Source organism: Marmota flaviventris, chromosome 12, assembly GCF_047511675.1.
Source record: "Marmota flaviventris isolate mMarFla1 chromosome 12, mMarFla1.hap1, whole genome shotgun sequence".
NCBI lineage: Eukaryota > Metazoa > Chordata > Mammalia > Rodentia > Sciuridae > Marmota > Marmota flaviventris.
This window is the reverse complement of record NC_092509.1, coordinates 108806045-108826640: the sequence shown is the minus strand read 5'-3', so window position 1 is coordinate 108826640 and position 20596 is coordinate 108806045. Positions and strand designations below refer to the sequence as shown.

General features: G+C 55.3%; 1 protein-coding gene and 1 long non-coding RNA gene across 4 annotated transcripts in view; one reads left to right on the top strand and one right to left on the bottom strand.

Moving 5' to 3' along the window:
• Positions 1–20596, top strand: part of Pbx1 (PBX homeobox 1) — a 232129-nt gene that overhangs the window by 109736 nt on the left and 101797 nt on the right. The window lies entirely within an intron of this gene.
• Positions 5171–9182, bottom strand: LOC114081318 (uncharacterized). Its single transcript, XR_003580775.2, has 2 exons — positions 7453–9182; positions 5171–6032 (listed from the first exon to the last, which is right to left on the bottom strand). It is a non-coding gene; the product is annotated as an uncharacterized lncRNA (long non-coding RNA).

The following is a 20596-nucleotide window of genomic DNA, read 5'->3' as shown; positions in this document are numbered from 1 at the left end:
CTGTTCACTGGACCCCTGGGCCCCTACTCCTTCTGTATCCCCAATTTGTCTCTGCAGCTGCGCCCACCCTGGGAGCTCAGTGTCCACCTGCCGCCGTCCGCTGAGGCTGCCGAGAGTCAGCACGTTAATCTAGGGTCTCCAACCCAAACAGGCCCACGTCCTCACACCTGGAGGCTGACTCATCAGCGCACCCCACAGCCGCCCCTCACGCCCCTTCCCTCCTGTCTCACTGTGTGATCATTTGATTTCCTGGCCTGTGCCGGAGCATACACGTGGCAGTCACCACCATCTGCAGAGCCCTTGCCAACGGAGACACTGTCCTAAGTGCACGGAGGTATCTGCCCCTAAATGCAAGTGACCCTTGCATTTGACAGATGAGGACACAGCCCGAGGCTCAGAAACAGGGTCCTGTGGCCAACAGATGGCCAGGCTTGGCTTCCACAGTGTGAATCATAGCCCATGTTCCCTGTACCACCACACTATCTCAGAACCTCAGAAGGCAGCAGAGTCTTGAAGAAGAAACCAGGGAACTGGAGAAGCCCACGCCCAGGTCCACACAGAACAGGCGTGGCGCTCCGGCACAGCGTGGCCTGGGTGAGGGTGGCACAGGTGTGCATAGCGGCCTGGGTGAGGTGGCCATGTTATGATCAGTGACCTGAGTCATGAAGAAGAGGCCAGATGATGTCCAGGGCTATGTCTGTCCTGGGTAGACATTTCTAGAAGAAGGAAGATGGAAATATAACAGGTGTTTAAAAGATTCCCATCTGAAACGATGGCAATAGAGGCACCCTTGAGAGAGCCTGGTACCGGGGGCAGGGGCTAGGGTGATCCGTTCCCCCTAGGGAGCCCTTCCCTCCTCCTCCTGGCTCCCAGGGTCTCTTCCCTGCAGCCTCCCCCTGAACAGGGGCTGTGGCCAGGGGCTGCCCACTGCTCCTGGCACCCTGCTGCAGCAGAGCTGGCACCTGTGTGGCCCCCCCCCCCGCCCATAAGTGAGCACCACTCCCACTCGGGGCTCCTGGCAGTGGGCGGAGGGAGTGCTGGGCCTGTGTCAGTCCCTGTGGAGACACCATGGGCACCAGGAGGTGGTGGCCGGGGCCCAGGAGAGGGGCAGCGGTGCTCCCTCTGCAGGGGAGCCACGGCTGGACGGTCCCTCCAGGCCGGCTGGGAGTCTGCAGAGAGGGAAGGAGAATGCTCTGCTCTGCTCCCACGGCCCCTCATCCCCTTTATTTTTTTCTCTCTTTGTAGAATAATATAAAATGAAAAAGCCCAGCAGAAAGGGAGCGTGATGCTGTCGTCCGTGGCGTTGATGTTATTTATTTTCCTCAGTTGCTGCTCTGGAAGCCTGGAGTTGACAGAGCGGTTTTGTAGAATAGAAACATTATAGACTGTTACTGTCAGAGTGTTAAATGTGATGGATAGAGAAATAGAGGCGAAGGAGGGGACTTAATACTGAGAGCCAGGGTGCTCATGGGAAAATAAACCATCCGCACATAAGAAATGAATGAGGTAATGTGGCGGGAGGTAATGGGCTCTCGCGACACCGGAACAGAGACAGCTTTGCAGGGTGTGCTTAACCCTGGCCATGCTGACTTCCCTCTGTGGTCCCAGGGCTCTCGCTGGGTCCCCGGAGGGAGCCGTGCATGGCTTCTCGGCAGGGAAGCCAGTGCGCGCAGGGGAGCGGGGACAGACGTGCTCTTAATAATGCCGCGTTAGCAGCCTGTACATCAGAGCTTGGCAGCCTCTGCGGGGCACGGGACCTGTGGCCGTGGGGTTCAATGTGCCAGGAGAGTGGGTTAGGGAGCCGCAGGGAGGGCACATCCAGGAGCACTTTAATCGCTCAGAGCAGGGGGAGACTTGTGGTCCCTTATGACCCCAAGGTGCCTGCCACCACCCTGGCTGCTTTCTGCTGGCCACAGAAGGATGACCCTGTTGCAGCAGGAGCCGTGGCCACCCTTGTCACCTGCTTGTCCAGCACAGAACTGCTGCACAGGTGATAGAGGGACGCTGCCAGGGGAAGGGCCTGTAGCAGATGGGACCGTGGAAGGGACCCAGCTAGCCAGGGTGAGAGGGTGCCGGATCCAGTGTGGCCAGGTTCCGTGAGAAGCTTGTATCCGGCCCCATGACCCACCATGGTGTCCTGGGGCTGGCCGCCCTGCCCTGATCGTGACAAGCATTTGGTAAATTATGGGGACTCAGTGGATCGGGACCCCGGATGGCCCCCTGGCTGGCGGGCCATTATTGCTGCGCAGCCTCGAGCGAGCCCCTTGGTTTCTTCATTCATGACACCAGGATAATGCCCTCGCGTAAGACTATTAGCCAGGTTCACCGTCAAGCTCATCAAAACGCAGCCGACTGTAAAACATCAGGCAGACGGCAAAGTGTTACTCTGAGTTACTCTGATCATTCTGTGGTCAGTAACCAGCCTGCAGGTGCGCACGGAGAGGTGGAGGGCAGGTGTCTCCCAGCAGCTCTCTGTGCGTTCCCACGTCGCCCTCCCTACCTGACGCCAGGGGGCCTGTCCTGGCTGAATGCTGGCATGAGGTTGGCCCTGGGTCAGAGGGAGCATGCAGCACCCATGCGGAGGCACAGGCACCAAAGCCGGTCCTCCCCTGAGGAAGGTCCACCCTTGTCCAAGCCCCGCTGAGGCACAAGCCCTGCCTTTGGGGCCTCCTGGTCTCTGCCTGCAGCTGCTCACCACAGATGTTCCTCAGCCCAACCTCATCCTCCCAGGGCTCAGGTGCCCATGCCACCTGGCAGCAGGGCCCTGTCCTCGCTCCAGCGACAGGACAGTCCACATCCTGCACACCTGTGATTGATGCTTTGCTCTCACAGGGGCTCAGTGTTTCCACGAGAGTAGAAGGACCTTGGCTGGATGGCATCCCGAGACTTGGTCCTGACTCGGGTCAGCATGTGCCACTGGTCAGGGACAGCCCCTCGTGACCCTCTGCCCTCTTCTCCCATTTTTCTTCCTCACACATGGTTCAGCCTTCCAAAAAGTGGGGCTCCTCGTCTCCCCAGACATGCGCTGTGCTCCCACTCTGCAATGCTTCTCTCTCCTCGTCCTGTTTGCAGTCCCTGGCCACCCCTTCAAGCTTGCTTCTCACTGTCCCCAACAATGATGGAGTTCCAGTGGGCCCCAGGTCTAGACGTGAAATCCGTCCATGTTTCTTGTGCCCCTCATACACGTAGGTGTAGGCGATGGCGCACACTATTTTACTGATGTGTTCATGGAGCCAAGGCTCACGGTGTGGAATTTTCCACTATTGGCATCATGGAGCATTTTGGGTGTCCAGATGGAGGCGCTCCGCCAGTGGCAGTGGTGATGGTGACTGAGGAGCCGCGGAGGCAGGGGCACTAGGTCAGTGCCAGATGCTCACTCCTCTGCCCTTTTTGTTCTAGGTAGAGTTGTGCAGTGGACAGGGTCTGTGGGCTGGAATAGCCCACTGGGCTGAGGCCCCCTCCTTTAGTGGGGCTGTCTGCTCTGCACCCGTTCTGAAGGCTGCACCCTGCTTGGGGTCTTCCTGTACTGTGTATCAACTGTACTGTGACAGACGACTCAAACCTGAGGCCGTCTGGTCTACAGCGGAAACCTGCTGAAGATCAAGTCATTGTGAACCCTGGCCGCACAGACCAGGTGCCCAAGAGGGGCTTCTCATCTCCAGCTAGGGTCCGGGTTTCCAGTAAGCGCTGCACTGGGAACCACTGAGGAGCAGGTGAGTGCCCTTTGTGATGGGGGTGCGACACTTCTGTTCTGGAGGCTGGTGAGGAAGGGCACGCTGTGCTCCTTGTCCCTCCTGCCACCACAAGCTGCGAGGGGACTTCTTTACATCTGCCATTGTAGCCTAGAGTGAATGTTTGGGCCAGGAGACTGTGTGGTGCACGGCCTTGCACTAGTGTAGACAGGCATGGTGAGGACCTCCGAGTTCACGGGTGTGAGCCCAAACTCGGGCCTTCTTCAGCCCCTGGGGTCAACGCAGTGGCCCATGGCTGGCGCCTCCCCTGGGTGGAGCGGCTGTGCCTGCAGACAGCGGGTACCCTCACCCATTGGCAGCACAGCAGCTCTCCTTGGGGGACTCGTCTTGACCTGAGTTGTGTTTACAAGTGTGTCACGTGGCTGTGGATGTCTTGTGCGTGTGCTGGATGTGTGTGCCTGTGTTCTGGGACTCTCCTGTTCTGTGGGAGAGGTGTTGGCAAGTCAGTGTGCAGAGACATTAGCTAATTGTGCCAAGTCCATCGATAGCCAACCATGAAACGTCTCCTGACTTCAGAAGTCCTGGTGTTTCCAAGCGTCCACTCACTCCTGTCTTTTCTCTGCTATGCTTAGAGGAGGAAGGCAGAGAGCCCTTTTGGCTTTGCAAGAGAGGAGACTATTTGGTGTGGCTGGCTGGTGGGTCGGGGTTGCTGGGGAGGCCACGTATCTGTTGTTGAGCTGTGTGCAGGGGCTGGAGGAGGAAGGGCCTCCCCAACACGTATGCACACGCACACGCATACACGTACAAAATGCACCTGTGCTTGTTCTCATGAGCCTAAACTCGTCTCAGCCAAGGAGACCGGGCGGCTGTGAGTCCAAGTACGAGTGACAGCTGGGGTGACTGCCCTGCTGGCTGTGTCATGGGCCCCTGGCTGGAGACAGCCCTCAGCCTGGGCTAAGGCTGAGGCCCAAAGGTGCTGTGAGAGGTGGGGAGGGGCACACTGGCCCCTCCTGCCCTCTCCCCCACCCCATCTCCACACCAGTGCCACCCAGAAGGACCCAGCCACCGTGCTCTCCGGGCTCTGCCCCTGAGCAGCTTGCTGCAGATCCCTTTTTATTGGCATTTCCTCCAATTTACCAGCCTTGAATTGCATTTGAATCAGTGAAAGAAAGAGCGGGAAGAGAAGGGAGGAGCCCCCCCTCTTGGAGAAGCAGCTCACAACTGGCTTTATTTGGTAAAACGCTGCAATAGATGCTTGTCAGAAATAATTTATTCCTGTTAGCTGTAATCTGAAGGAAAACAGATACAAGTCCTATAGTTAAAAAAAAAAAGTAAAGTCGACTTGCTTTCGCTGACAGTACAAAGGTGTCATATACAAGAAGGATTGACACAGACCAAGGGGTCTTGTGGGAAATATGATAATAACTATAAAGAAGACAGATTATTCCCCAGTCGCCAACATTCAAACCTTTTTACAGTCAGTTCAAACATATAAAACTTTATTGCTCTAGCAGAAAGGGGAACAATTTCTGGTTGCACAGCTTTCCCAGGGCTGGGTTTATACTGTCTGTGTTATTGCTCTATAGTGGCATTTTAAAGTTTATTGAACAAGACTTTTACAATTGAAGGAAGTATATAAAACTGTAAATTTATTAGATTTTTCAGGATAAGTGCCCTTTCTAGTTGTGCTCAAGAATTCGGAGCTTGAAACTGCTAGTTACAAGACTTATTAATATTAAAGACTGAGAGTGTGCACATTTTATACTGTAACAGATCTCAAAAATAACATTATTGCATTACCGCACGTCACAGCTCCGATGCTGTGGACTCGGGTGGATGCACCCGTATGGGACTCTATGTTCCAGATGGTAAAAAGTTAGCTTCTGTGGAATCTTGTTGCATTTGATGTTAGCTGTCGGCCGGGGTCTCTGCTCACTAAAGGGCGTCTCGGGTGAATGTCCCCTCAGCCCCTTGGTGTTCTGCTAGTGCCTCTCTGCCTGCAGGTATGATGCAAGCCAGGTGGTGGGCTCTAAGGGGTTTTATGGTGAAGTCATATGAAGCAGCTGTCCTTACCATAAGCAGGATGCTCCTGGAGGGAGATCTCCCCCCAATGTCTCACTTCTTGTGTCTTAAAGTTGTGACCATGACTCGAGCAGTGCGTCTTGGTGGTGGTGATCTGAGTCTGGCTTCTAAGCCTGGGCACATTCACCTCCAGGGTCAGGTGGCTCTGAGTTGCAGGGTGTCCTGTGCACTGTCTCCCTGGCTCCTTCCAAGGAGGCCATCCTTGTCCCTTTCCCAGTGTGACAGCCAGAAGTGTCTTCAGACCTTGCCTCGTGTCCCCTGGGGGCAAAATCGTCCCTAGTTAGGAGTCACTCACCTACATAATATTACAGTGTGTCCAGAAAAAATATTTTGTACCGGAAGTAACTCATATGGGTTGTGTTGGTAATTTTAAAAAGTTATTGTTACCAAACACAATGAATTGCAAGATTATTTACTTTCAGAAATATCTGACTGTGGATTTCTTTTAAAAAAATGTGTTCCCAAGGGATGTAACAAAACTCAACCTTCACAGATTTACCTACGAGGACCACCTTGCTGTGTAGCTGGAGAGGCCCTGTGATTTGCAAGAGTCTGAGGCGTGTGTTTATAGGCAAATGCACGAGTGAGACTGCATTTCACATTCTCTTTATATTATCTTATGATTAACCACTGATATGCTTTGCCTTTTGATTTTGATATGCATATGCAGAAACACATGTATATGTATATCTTATGCGCCTAACAGTGAAGGGTTTCAGGAGCACAGAGGCAATTTTGATTATAATTTTCTTATGTGACAGGTTTAATTTTGAGATACCATCAACTTGTCTTTAATTTTCAATTTGTATTCTAGGATTCTGCACCCTCTTCAGAAGGTCTCGGTGGCGGGTAGATTAGAACATCCAAGGGTGCTCCTGGAGCACCTGTCCACCTATACCTCCCAGACACTGGGTGAGCGCCTGGTGTATCTTGGAACGTTGGTCTGGGACTCAGTGCTGATGTCCTTGTGGCCACAGCATTTGCTGGAATGATGAGGTGGTGGGTTTCCGGGGGACTGGATCATACTAGGCGCTTGCTTTCTGATCGCCTGAGTTTTGGAGCCCTACCCTTGGGTCTTCCCTTCTTTCTTTAAATCCCAGATGCCTAGTTCCTCCCAAGGGGCATCGTGAGCAGGCCTTCCCTCTTGTATCTGCAGAGCTGCAGTCCCGTCCCCGTGGCTCAAGTCACATGACTGCTTTCTTCGTGTCTCGCTGTCTCTGTGGTCACCAGGCCCCAGCTGTGCAGGAGCTGTGGCTCCTCAGCTTTATCTACCAAGTGACTTTCCGGTGAGCTGGGCATGTGTAACGTGACGGGACAGCAGATGACTGGACTCTGCTAGGGCTCTGCCTAGGACACCATGACCTGTTAGTGAGCCATGAGGTACACTGTGTCACCCCTTTTGTCACATTTGGCTCCCCTAAGTCATAACATGCCTTGCTTGAGCTTTTGACCTGCTGATCGGCATGCCCAGTGTGGTCCCCTCTTTGACAGCTCTGTCCCTGGACTGGGGGCGTCATGCTCATTCAGAGTATGTGTTCAGAGGTGTCTTGGCCAGGGCCGTTGGGGAGCTTGCGCGGTGGGTGAACTGCCTTGCCCACCAGGCCCCTCCCCCGGGCTTTGAGAGCTTCAGATGCACCACCCTGGGAATGTGCCCCCTGAGACTTCGGGAGGTTCAAACCTGAGCCGTGTTCATGCCATCCCATCTGCTATGGAGGAGAATCTTCCTGACGTCTCCTTCACCTTGTGGATTCCTAGGTCCACTTCTAGTGGCCATGGAGGAGACCTCAAACAAAAGAGACGGCCTTAAGAAAGGAGAAGGTTCTCCGGTCCCAGCTGAATCCTGGGAGACTCGCCCTGAGCTGGCGAAGTGTCTGAGCCAGTTGTCCACCTGCACCGCGGGCTGAGGGAGCAGCACAGGAAGCAGCGCATGTCAGGGCAGCAGGCAGCCTGGGTCTTTCATGAGACTTGGTTATTCTGGTCACAGCCCTGCTGACACTGGGGTTGGAATGCCGATTACAGGAGGGAGCGTCCCTGTCAGAAGCCCAGGCTTACATCTTCCCAGGCTTTAGTGGGCCTCTCCACAGTCTCGATGCTGTATTCGGCAATGTTCCAAAGGGTCCCGGAAGGGGAGTGGAGGAAGCCGGGCCCAGGGTGGGCACCTGGAGTGATGGGGAGATGCTCACCCTGTCTCCCACGAGCCCTGGTGCTGGAGCCACCGGATTTGCTTAGGATTTGCCCCAGCCTCCTGGAGAGAGCACAAGAAAGACCCCAACAGAAATGAATTTATGCCTAAGAGCATGTCTTGGGAATGCAGAGGGGTTTCAGAGTCTCCAAACCAGGACTTCCTTTTAGGGAAAGAGGGAAAGAAAAGAAAAAGGTGAGGAGGAGGGTCTGTGGCTCCCAGAGGGGCGCTGTGTTCTGTGGAAGGTGCTTTGTGGGACAGACAGGCTGCTGGGCATCAGGTTGTCTAACACCCACCTTTAGAAGTGCAGAAGGACCATGGCCCAGCCACACCTTCCATGGGAGCCTTCAGTCAAGGCCCGCATGGCCTCTGGGCCCACAGCTGACCTCGCCACAGACGTCCCTGCCTTGCAGGAGCTCCACGTGCTGGCGTTCTGCAGCCAGGGGTGCCTGTCCATGTGCCCACATTGGGGTCCCTTTGTTTCAGCCAGCCGCGTATCATCCAGGCGAGTTAGAGAGCCTCAGCCCGACACAGGCCGCGGAAGCTGAGGCCAGGCCACGAAATGGCCGGTGGAGTCCCAGCAACATGAGGACTGTCAGGGTAGGGCTGTCCCCTCTCTTCTAGAGCCATGGGCTGGCCCATGTGGATGCGGTAGGGGCTCATTCCTAAGTTTTTTGGTGGCCGTGGGTGCAGAAGCTGGGCTCAGAGCAGCAAACACACAGTCTTCACAGGAGTTTGCTGCCCGGGGCCCCGAGCCCCTGACCCTGAGGCTGAGGGCCAGGCGAGGTGCAGCGGGGAGAGTGCCCGGGGCTTCAAGTGCAGCTTCCCTGCAAAGCATGCAGGGCCTCAAACTCCGGGGCAGGTTTTTGCTGTGCAACCTTTCATTTCAGCCACCCCTTATTGAGTGCTTGTTGTATACCAGGTCTGGCGCTGGGTGCTGTGCATAGACTTGAGGAAGGTTGTCCTTCAGTGCTCATGTGTTGGGGTCTGAGAAGGCTGCGTGCAGCACTCAAGGGGCTGCCGGCCCAGTGTCAGCAGCACCCAGAGGCAGGCAGGCGCCGCTCACCCAGTGCCTTTGGTCAATTGTGTCACCATCTCTGCCTGAAGGCTCCACCTCTCCCTGTGTTTGGCACAGAAGTCGGGGCTCATTGGGGAGGGGCTGTGGATAAGATGGGAAGCAGCCCCTCAGGGAAATGGGCCCAGGGCTGGATCAGGAAGCCCCGAAGTCTTGCTGGCCTGCAGTTGTGGAAGAACAAAGCTGGGCTCAATGAGACAGAAAGAATAAGGAAACAAAAATAGAAAAAGCGGGAGCCCCCTCAGGTTGAATTAACTACTGCGGGCTCGCTCCGAGGGGGATTCTCAGGTTTCCAGGATATTTTCAGATTCAGAAGGCAATTAGGGAAAGACCCATATGATCTTGAAACACAACCTTGAAACTGTCAGAGGCTGAGTGCCGACCACCAACCAGGGAATGCAGACCACCCACCACAGGGCCCCACGGGGTCCCCTGGCCCCTCCCTGGACTGTCCAGTGCAGACCACCCAGTGCAGAGCCTGGGGCCCCTGGCCCTTCCCTTGATGATGCTGCAGAGCAACCTAAGCTGCAGTTTGTTGGGGGAGTGTCAGAGCAAGGCAGGTGTCGAAAGGCCACGAAAAGAAGAATCACAATGAACATGTGCCTGGGGCTGGCATCAGCGGGCAGCAGAGCCTCCCGTCCCCCCTCTTGGACTTGACTGCTGCAGGAGCACAGCCCTGGACACTGACCACTGAGACACCACAGTCCCCTCAGCCAGGGTGCTCTGTCGGCCCAGGAGGGACAGCATGGAGATGGAGCAGGTGTCCAGCTGGTCAGGGACTCCAGAGCCCATGCGGGCTGTGGCCTGGATGTGTGCCCTGGGTCCCAGGAGCCCCTGCGGTGGCAGAGGAGCCATGGGAGACCCGCTTTGACGTGGTCCACGCGCCCTGGGGCAGACGCTGCTTGCCCTGCAAACCTGGGTGGCCCTCTGCACATCAGGAAGCCATGCCCAGAAGAGAACAGCGGCCCCCCATGGGTGGCCTTCTCTCTGTGTCACTCTTCTTCCTTTTTCTCCTGTTGTCCCTTGTCCTCCTTGGTGGAAAGCCACCAGAAGTTGAGTCTAAACCGAGGAGTCCCCAGGCTGAGTCCTCTGTGCATGGCAGTGGACGTGGTGGGGTTCCTGGGACATCAGGGAGAAGATCCTTGCAGGTTTAAGGAGGAACGGGTGGGGTAGAGAAGAAGGTCAGGACAGAAGACCGAGTCAGAGATGCTTCATCATTTGAGACCTGGTGAGTGTGGGTGCTGAGCTCAAGGCTGGAGGGCAGTGCCGGGTGCAAGCTGGGGCACCGTGCCATCTTCCTGAGAGGCCCCGTCCCTCCCTGTCCCCATCCAGCCGCCGAGGTGTGAGCCCAGGCAGCCTGCTTGCTGTGCCCTCTTGCGGGGCCCACAGCTCTGGCCCTGCTGCTTGCATACGTGTGAGCCCGGCCAAGTGCTCACCATCACGGCTGTCTCGTCTGGTCCCCTCCTTTGCCCTTCACGCCAGTCAGTCGGCTTCCTGTCAAAAGGCATGGAGAGGCCATGGACAATGCTTTCAGGGTGCAGATTCTCCACACTCGGGCTTCTCCTCTCGAGCTTGGTCTTGTGTGGATGTGGGTGAGCCTGAAGGGAGGGGCCAGACCCCCATTGGTAAATGCCCAGTGGCTGGAGCACGGCTGTGGGGTGTGACCAGAGTGGGTGAGAGGACAGGTCGCCGGACTTGAGCTGGGCAGACAGCGCTGTGAAGGTTCCCCTTGCTGACTCCTTTCTCCCTAAGAGAATCAGAAACCCCATGGGCCTTTTAGGGAGAGGTCCTGCCTGGTGACTGGGAACGTGGAAGAGGGTCCAGTTCATTATGCCACCCGGAGAACCAACACAGCCCGCGCTGGAAACCAGGAAGAAGGGATTTAAAAACACACAGCAGCACTGCCGTGGTTGGCGGCCCTGCCTGCTGTCTGCAGGCTGCTGCTACCCACTCGTCACAATTAGAATGAAGTGTCCGTCAGCGGCTATCTTCTCTGTGTGGCCCATATGTTTCTGAGCTGATACTGTCCGGATTATTCTGTTCGGGAAAACGATAACGGCTGTTTATAACCTTGGCAAAGGCTGAGGCCTAATCAGGCTGGAGCACATTTTCACCGACTGGCTGATAACAGGCTGTTAGCAGCCTTATCGCTGGGGAGAGAGAGGCCAAAATAAGCAGATCTCTGAGCACAGGAGCCCAATGGAGTGCTGCACACTCCGGCCCGGCTTTATTTTTAGATTCCCCTTTGCCGGTTGATATCAGAAGGCTCCGAGGAAGGAGGTGGGGCGGATGGTAATGTGTGCCCGATGGGGTCGGAGCCAGGTGGGGGACGTTCGTCAACAGGAGAGGCAGAGGGTCAGCCCCGCTGCTGCTCCGGGCTCCCTTCAAATGAGGGAAACAGGAGCAGGTCCTGGGAGACAAAGGAAGGGAGGCGGCCGCTGGGCCTGGTGTGTGGCCGCCCGCCTGCCTGCGCGCCTCAGCACCTCCCCGTGGAGCCTCCAGCCTGGCAGCCAGAGGCGCCCGCGCTGAGACAGGCGCCCAGCCCTCTCCTGGGTGGGAGTGCGGAGTGACTTCCCCGCCCCACACATCCTCACTACACAGGTTACAGGAGAGGGCAGTGAGAAGCTGGGCCCTGAGCACAGAGGCCCTCGGTCCTGGCCCCAGGGCTCCCAGCAAGTCCTTGGTCATGGAGGAGACCCTCCCCAGGGAGCGGGTGGTGAATTCTCTGTCTGCCTCTCCTCCAAGCCAAGGAAAGGCCCTTTGAGAGCAAAGCCGGAGCTGGCTTTTGCTTACACATTGAAACAAAAAGTAGGAGGTCCCAGTGCGCAGTGGCTGCTGCCTGGGTCACACCGAGGGGGAGGCCGCAGGGACGGCCTGCAGTCAGTAGCCAGCAGCCTGTGGTGCAGGTGGTGCTGGGTGGAGCCAGGCCTCCAGAGCCCGGCAAGCTCTCCACCCCCGCCCTGAGCAGGGAAGTCTCGTGTTTTCTTTGCGCATTCTGCACAGACCTTCACATGGGGAATGCTGTTAGGCCTTGGACTCCCTGTCCTGTCTCTACTCCTCTTCTCCCCGTTCCCTCCACTCTCCACCTCTGGGCAGCTGCTTGATGGAGAAGTCACTTTGTCCCTCTGGAACTCCAGAGTGGAGTCAGGTGGTGGGGAAGAGGGGCAAGGGCCCAGGGCTGCAGGAGGGGGCACTTTGAGGGGCACACAGAAGGCCGCGGGAGCATTACCATTATCATGCTAATATATTTACAAGGCTCCCTTTATCCATTAATCTCTGAAGAGCAGGGTCCCTACCCTGTCACACGGCCCCAAATGACAACCACCTGTGCCTCCAGGACAAAACAGAGTCTTTAGGACCAAATGGTGCCCTGACGCAGGAAAGGATTCAAGTCCAGGCCTTCGGCAGTGCAGACCTTTATGTCTGACTTCCCAGCTCACACCTGTGCCATGGCCAGCTGCCGGGCATTAGGGTGCCCCACACCCAAGTCTAGGAAACCTCTCCAAGGAAACTCAAAATGCAGGGAGATTATTAAATGTCTGTTTTTAAAATCCAAACTGAGGTTTTCTACATTAATTTCTATTTTTCCTTTCGGAAGTTAGTGCTGATGAACTAAATATAAGTGACTTGGGTTAACACTTTCGATTCACTGACGAATTCAATGGAGGAGTCTCTTGTGCTATCCCCCCACAGTTGGAGGGCTGTGGAAATCTAGCCCTGGAGGGGGCTTGCGTCTGCCTGGGCCACGGCCGACTTGGCTACTAGACCTTTGATTATGAGTTCCTTCCACGCAGGCTGGCCCTTTTGTCACATCATGTGAAAAGGGTCCTTGGGTGTCCGCCCAGGGAGCGAGGTAGCACTTGCCAACACCTGCTACCCTGTGCCTCGGAGGCTGAGTGGCGGCTGACGGGGACAGGAGTGGGCAGCACTGTTCCTTGGCTCCGTTGTGAAGATGGCAGGAACGGAGGTCAGAGCGCCGCACCAGGGCAGCACTCACATGTAGGTCTGAGTGTCCTCCCAGGAGAAATGGCCAGTGGAGCAGCTTCCACCTCCAGGTAGGGCGCTAGCTCTCTAACCACCCTTTCCCATGCAAACCCATTCCGTCCAGAGATGCAGTCTTTGGTTCTAACCAGCAAAGCTTGCTGGTCACAAGTGTTCGAATCACGCCGTCTTAGGGCTGGAAGGACCCACTCTGCAGCACACCTCCTCATTTTGCACGAGAGAGTGGGTCCTCCAGAGAGGGACTGACTGGTCCAGGGAGGCTGAGCCAGGGCTTCACTAACATCTCCACCTCTCACTCGGTGATTTTGCATCTTTGGGTGACTTAGGTTTAGTCATAGGAGGATGCATTTAAAGTAAACCCCTGACTGGCCACGCCACTGCTCACCCCTCCGTGAGAAGAGGCTTGCGGCCCCCACGCGGTTTCTGAGTTCCTCAGAGCCAGGGCTTCTGTTGTCTCAGGGTTCCCAGGCTCCCCACGCGTGGAGCTGCGCAGCGTGCTGGCCGTGGGGTCCTTGAATGAATGAGTGACATGGCTGCCGGTTGGCTCCTTCCCTGAAGGACCCCTCTGGGTGTGTGCATTTGTGGCATGCGGTTCCTCAGTCTCTTCCAGGAGGGGCTTCGCTCTGCAGAGCCCCTTCACACCCAGGGAGTGGTGTCCACTTCCTTCACAGTTGGTTGCTCCTGAGGGCCTGGGAGGACCGGTGATCCTGTGGGTTGGTTGACTCTGAGGTTCTCAGTCACAGCAATCATGGTCTTCTTAGCTGCCCAAAACCCTCCCGAGGGCATTGCTATAGAAAAACACCTTGTCATTTGTCCTGGAGAGAAAGGGACTCGCAGGGACGTTATGTAAGATGTCTCCTGTGGTACTGCAGGGCCTGGAGCAGTATTTGGATCAGAGGAGTTTTTGTGAAGTGGATCATACTTGAATTTTTGCTAAATGAATGAATAGCCATGATACGTCCACTTCTGCTCAACTGGTCCCTGCTTCCAAGTATAGAACTGGACCCAGTCATTGTTCAGTCCCTTGCAAAATACACAGCTTCGCATGAACAGGGTCCGAGACTCCGAGTCGGGAATCTCGGCCAGGATAAACTCTTGCCCTCAAAGCATGAATTCTGCAAGTCCCCTAAAGGTCTGTATTTTCAGACCTGTAGCTTGCAGTGCCAGGACCACTGGTGTCCCAGGTCTCCTCTCATCTCACCCCACAAGATGGCAGCCACAAAGGCCTGAGCCCATGTGAGCTTCTCAAAGCAGACACTCAGGTCAGAATCTAAAGCAGAGAGACTATGGGGCGGGGGGCGGCGGGGGGGGGGGGGGACGACAAAACTGCTGTTTTATTGGATCTAACTTGCTCTTCAGAAGCACGTGACTGGCATATTTGGGTCATTAAATATAAAGACATTCTGCTTATGAATTATGCCAGCAAGATGTTTTCAGATCATACAAAAACGATGGTGTAGGGATGGCCAAGATGTGCCTTTCTGTGTGCCTGTGCACACGTCACCCCTGATCTATGTAAGGCAGGGGTACTCTGCACTGCAGGCAGCATCGTTCACCTGGGGTTACAGACCCTTTCATAAACACTCAGTCACTTAAGACGCATGTGAGCTAAATAAATAATAAGCTCCTTGCCCCTTGAACAGAGTCTGAAGCCTAAATATTGAAAAATTAGGCAATTTAGCTCAAGGCAGAATGTGCGGAGAAAGCATGACCCGGTGAGCCAGACCTAAGTGCCGGCAGCAAGAATTTTGATCTGTAAACATTTTAATAATGGCAGGTCGCAACGGGCCTTGAGAGAGTCTCTTGGTTAGTCTGCAAGCTTTTATTCAGCACCTGGTATGTGCCTGGTACTGAGAAAGTATTCAAAGAAAGAAAGAAAAAAAAAGGCTAAAACATGCACAATTCCTTACTAAAATACGTTCTTTCAGTTTGGTGAGCACATTCTAGGTGCCAGACAGTTCAATATGGACCATAATTAAAACATTAGCTCCTGGAATACAGACAACATCAGTTCTGGGGGCAGAGAGCAGTGAAGTTCCGGGCTGGTGGCGGGGAACTGACAGCGAGGCAGAGGAGTTGGAGCTACAGATTGAAAAATGGGTAGGATTGGAGCCAGAGGAAGGGGGACAAGCACACACGACATTTATTTGCAAACCACCAAATAAGCAAAAGCAGAAAGGTCGGAAAGAGGGTGCCATTTTTGTAGCAGCAGCCTCTGCGTTTGTTTCCTTCTGGTAAAAATGGAAGAAATGATGTCCGTGAGTGTGTGCCCCCACCTGAGAGAGCATGGCCAGCCTGTCAGCAGGACCCAGCCCTGGTTCTCAGGTCCCCTGAGAGCCTCTGTGTAGGAACGTGGCCTTGGGGGAGACACATTCACCTGCCTGGCCTGTGGGATGGTCAGGCCGCAGGCTGATGGACCCTGGCAAACCCAACCCTGCTGGGGAGGAGTGCATAGGTGCCCCGCGGCTCCTCCTTTCCCAGACTGAGCTCTGTCTAGGATTGTCAGGCAGGTGTTCAAATAAATAATGCAGCTAAAAATACTTCCAGCAGCAGCTGGGACTCCCTTAGCCCTGGGATGGGGGAGCGCAGCCTCCCACCACGTGGGCAGGTGTGTGCTGGCCCCAGAAAGGCAGAGTAGACACTGCAGACACAGCCCCGTGTGGACAACGGCCTCATGTCCACTGGAGACATGAACGAAGCAATTATTTCATCCAGCATTGCCTGGAAACAGGTGTGGGGCTGAGGCCCGAGAGGTGTAGTCCACAGCAGGCCCATTAGCAGCGTCCACTAGGGGGAGATGGGGTTCCGGGGAGTGAATGGAACCCCAGGAACTGCTGCCCATCAGGCGCTGCCTACCCCTAACGAGAAGGGCTGGTGTGACCTCAGAGACCGTGAACTGTGTGAATAATCACGATGACGACTCTTAACGTGCTAGCTATCTATTATTAAGTGCTTCCTATGTGTCAGGTGCCAACTGGGCTGTTTCATGTAATCCTCAACAGAATGTTGGGGTAGCAAATAATATCCCTGTTTGCACAGATTCAGAAACTGAAGTTCAAAGTAAAAGGTCTTGCCCAGGGCCACACTTCTAAGTCGCAGAGCTGACAGATGCAGCCTCTGATTGCTGAGCTGCAGCCACCTCTGCAACACATGAGTTTCTTTGCAACCTGCTAGTCACACGGCATGTTTGGCCTTTTCCTGGACCCTAACCTTTTTGTACCTGTGGATAAATAAAAACAGCTTTGTGTCGTTGGTTTTGTAGCATATACAAGGTAATTCTGGAGACTCCGTGTCCCAGGAGCAAGCAACTGGCTAGGAACCATTTTTCCATCCACTCTCGCTCGGGGTTCAATCCGAGGTAGGGCCAGGAGAGATTGTGCTATCCATCCCCTTAGAGGAGGTCAGGAGCTTACGTCTGGGGTGGGTCCTTGGGATGTGTCTCCCCACCCTCCATAAAGACAGCCAGGTGCCTTCCAATGATACCACGCTCAGGCCTCCGGGGAGGTGGCGTGGTGGTCCCGATGCACCAGCCTCCATTAGGGGTGCTGTCTCCGTAAGGTGAACTACAGAGCATTTAAGTCCAACAGGAATATTCGGCAACCAGAAGTACTTGGGATTTGGGTGGCGAGTGCAGTGTTTAAAACACTTCTGCGCTGTCACTGTCACCCGAGTGAGCGTTCATGTGGCTTTGACCCAGGAGCACAGGGGCAGCCAGATTCGGAGCTGCTAGGATGTGCGGCCCCTGCAATTCCTGAAACCGAGGCTGTTCATGGGGGTCGGTAGACTCGGCAATGCCTTTGACTCTTTGACCAAACAGAATTTCTGTGGAAATGGTGGGGATGTGGGAAGGGTGCCCTCTGTGGTGGGTGGGATCCAGTTTGGAAAGAGGAGTCTGTCTCTGAATTTCAGATTTCCAGATGTCGTGACCTGTAGGGGAGGTAGTGGAGGGTCTTCTGAAACAGAGCACGAGGTCTTATTTTCTCAGTCAATCTGGCCCGCGTGCTGAATCACACTTAGACCTACCGAGGAAGGGCTCGCCCTCGGGATCTGGACGGGTGACAACCTTTGGTTGATAAGGAAAGTGTTCCAGAATTTCCCTCAGCCTGGCTCACAGCCGTGACCCCTACTGACCTGATGGACTAGCAAGCGGGTCTGCAGAGGAGGCTTGCCCAGGAATGCTGGTCCGTGAGGGAGCGTGGTCAGGGAGGTGTCCCAGGAGCAAGCAACTGGCTATGAACCATTTTTCCATCCACTCTCACTTGGGGTTCGATCCAAGGCAGGGTCAGGAGAGATTGTGTTATTCATCCCCTTAGAGGAGGTTAGGAAGCTTACATCTGAAGTCTAGAGTAAAATATAGAATGAACCATGGTCCAAATGACAATATCCAGCCTGAATCTGGACACCACTCCTGCTTGGCCTGAGTATTTGAAATCCTCAGGCTGTAAATCAGAGTGGCTTCCTTTACGGGAGGTTAGCGGTAGGCGTGTGGCATAGTGGACCACTGGGGTTCTTTTAAACCTGTGTACGTATCTTGGATCAGGATTTTTGTGTGTGGAAGCCCAGGCACGTGCATTTTGTGCAAGCTCCTCAAGTGAGTCTGTTCCAGGTCCTGCTGGGCTGAGACCGTGGGGTTGCTTTAGATGACTCCACGGCAGCGTTGTCTCCGGCCTGTCCGACACGCATTCCAGCAATCGCGCAGTATTCCTGCCATGAAATTGGTGATGTCTGGGCTCCAGAGAGCGGGTGGGGTCCGCGTGTTTCTAAAGCGTGTGCATGTGGGCGTACACTCCTCTGCACTCTGATGCACATGGTCTGCTGCCGGCCCTGCGCCTTGTGATCAGAGCAATGTGGACGTGGCAATCCTGGGCAAACTGACCCTCCCTGTCTCACCCTCCCTGCAAACCGGGCTAACATCCTCCAGGTAGAGCCCTGGAATCCCAGGCTGACCTTTTCATCAGGCATTATGATCAAGTTGAGCGTCTCCAGTCCTACCACAAATGCCTGCCCTGTGGGAAAGTACTTCCCCACATCTCGTGACAACTGACTCTGATTCTGAGGAACTAATTTGTACTGAATGCAGAATAGCCGCTTCCCATGGAGCCTGAAGAGTGCTGCGTCCAGCTAGGCCGTGCCCCGTTCTTCTTGCCCAGGCAGGAAGGCAGCAAGAGAGGATGCTTTCTGCTTCAGACAGTCCTTCCCTCCTTGTTCTGCATATGTTCTATTTTTCTCCAGTCTTGTGGTTCGAAAGACCACTTGGCAGATGTCTGTGTTCACGGGAAGCCACCCTGGGTGATGCTAGGCTCCTGGATGGTGCAGACTGCTGGTCTTTGGGGGGATGTGAAGTCCCTGTGGTGCTGAATCCCTGTGTGGACATGCCAACCATTTCAGGGGCACAGGGACATGAGTGACAGTTTATATGGCAATCAGAGTCAGCACCGCACCCCACACCATGGCCCTGCCCATGAAGGCAGCCAAGCTCCGAGGACTCTGGTGTATCCAGGAGCCCTGGAGCCTTCTGACTTCCCTGGGAAGAAGTCACAGACAGAAGCTGTCCTTCTCAGGCTGACATCTGCTGACACAAGCAGAAGCCCCTCCAGGATGTCTTCAGCCAGTGCCCAACGGGGGGCTCACACGGAGAAATGCCGTCAGTGGCCTTGAGTGCTCCTGCCCCCAGGCCCCGCTACGTCTCATCTGGCGTGAATATGTGTGGTGTCTGGGTAGGAGCGGGCAGCGGCCTGCCGGGTGGTAGAGAAGCCCAGTGGAGCCCTCCTGTCTGGTCTTGGACCTGCAGTCAGGAGGTGCTTTCTTCCCAGGGACCCAGCGTTCCCGCGGTTCCCTGCTGAGGTGTGTTCACAGCCACCGCGTCTACCGCAGCAGACGGGGGCACCCTTGGGCAGCAGGAGGGAGCCCCTCTCCAAGAGTGACGGGATCTTTAGGAGCATCCTGTTCTGCTGGCCGGAACCCGGGAGAAGACGTCAGGCAGGCGAGGGCGAGCACGGGAGCCCTGGGCTTCCTTCCAGTCCCAGGGCTCTACCGGGTGCTGGGGCATGGACGACTGCCCACTCCCGATTCTGGAATCTTCCCCTTGATGTCATCATGCAGGGGGCTCTTCCAGGTGGGCCCGGTGGTGGAGGGTCCTCTGGGCATGGAGGAGCACGGGCTGGCTGCTTTCTGTCCCCAAGCCCTGGGGCGGGCAGTGGATGGCTGCCTGTGAACTTGGGAGCCAGAGGACGCGGGCTTTCCACTTGTGTCTCACAGTGACTCCATCTGCAAAACTGGTGGCAGTGTTTTCCTGCTCTGTGCAGCCCTGGGGAGGAAGGGAGCCTAATGACTGAGGACCACGGAGGGCTTCGCTGAGCTGTGGCGAGTCAGGCTCTGCTGCCTCTCTCACGCCATCTGCCCACTCTGCAGACTTTCAGGTCTAAGTACCTGCTGGTGACCTAGTGGACGGTGCTGGACATCTCCCTTAACTCCATCGATCTGAAATCCCACAAGGTTCAGGGTCCTTAGATTTGTGAGGCAGCTAAATGGAATGTCTAGATTCCAGCCTTCTCCTTCTCTGATTGACTTGCCACAAAGTTACAGGGAGGAAGTGCCGTGGTTTTATTTAGTTGAAAGAGTATATTAGCCCTCAGAAGACTCTACCTTCCTCTCCTTTATTTTTTAAGGCTAGAGCATGAATCATTTACTGAATTGTTAACATTTAACTAGATGAACAAAACCCAGACTAAGAATCCAGAGTGTTCCTCCCGACCTCCTGGCCTCCACCCACCTGACTTAAATGGCAAGAGTATTTCCGTGAGGCACGTGGTCTGGCACACGGTGCGGGTACTGCTCAGCCCCAGGGGCCCAGATCAGAAGGCCCACCATGGCCCAAGGCCCAGCGCAGCTGCAATTGCACTGGTGAGCTTAGGTTCTGGCCCAAACGTGGCAGGTACAGCCCTGTGAAGGTAGTTCCCTCGTGGTCACCATCCTTAGCAACCTGGGGACTGCAGACAGCAGGCAGCCATGCTCAGCTTTGATGGCGGAGGGCACTGCACTCCCAACTGGGCCTTCCTGTGGACAGTGCAGAGGAGAAGGGTGCCTTGTCCTGTCCTCCCTCCCCGACCTCCATCCCGCAGGGACCCATCCTCAGTTATTCCCACACTTATTCCCACTGTCCTTGCCTGGCCAAGACTCTACCCTCAGTTCTTTGAAGAAGGGTTTGACCATCACCAAGGGTATAGGTGCTCTGCCGAGTGGTGGCCCCAGGTGTTGTCCGGGAGGACGGGGCTAAACCCTATGTGGCCACCCTGTTGAGTCATACGCACCTGGTGTTGTGTTCTCCGTGTTACCAGTAGGCGTGGGGCATCTGGGGAGTCGTCACTCCTCGGGGCCACATGGTTTGTAGGAATAGTGAATCTTCCAGGCTGAAGCTCTGAAATCCGTGCTGAGAGGAGCTCAGGCCCCTCATTTATGAAGGAGCAGCTGGAGTAGGTGAGCTTGCACCACTTGGGGGCACTTACAAACCAGGCCCTGACCCAGGTGGTCTTCCCATGAGACCTTGGGGTGGACGGTCACCCT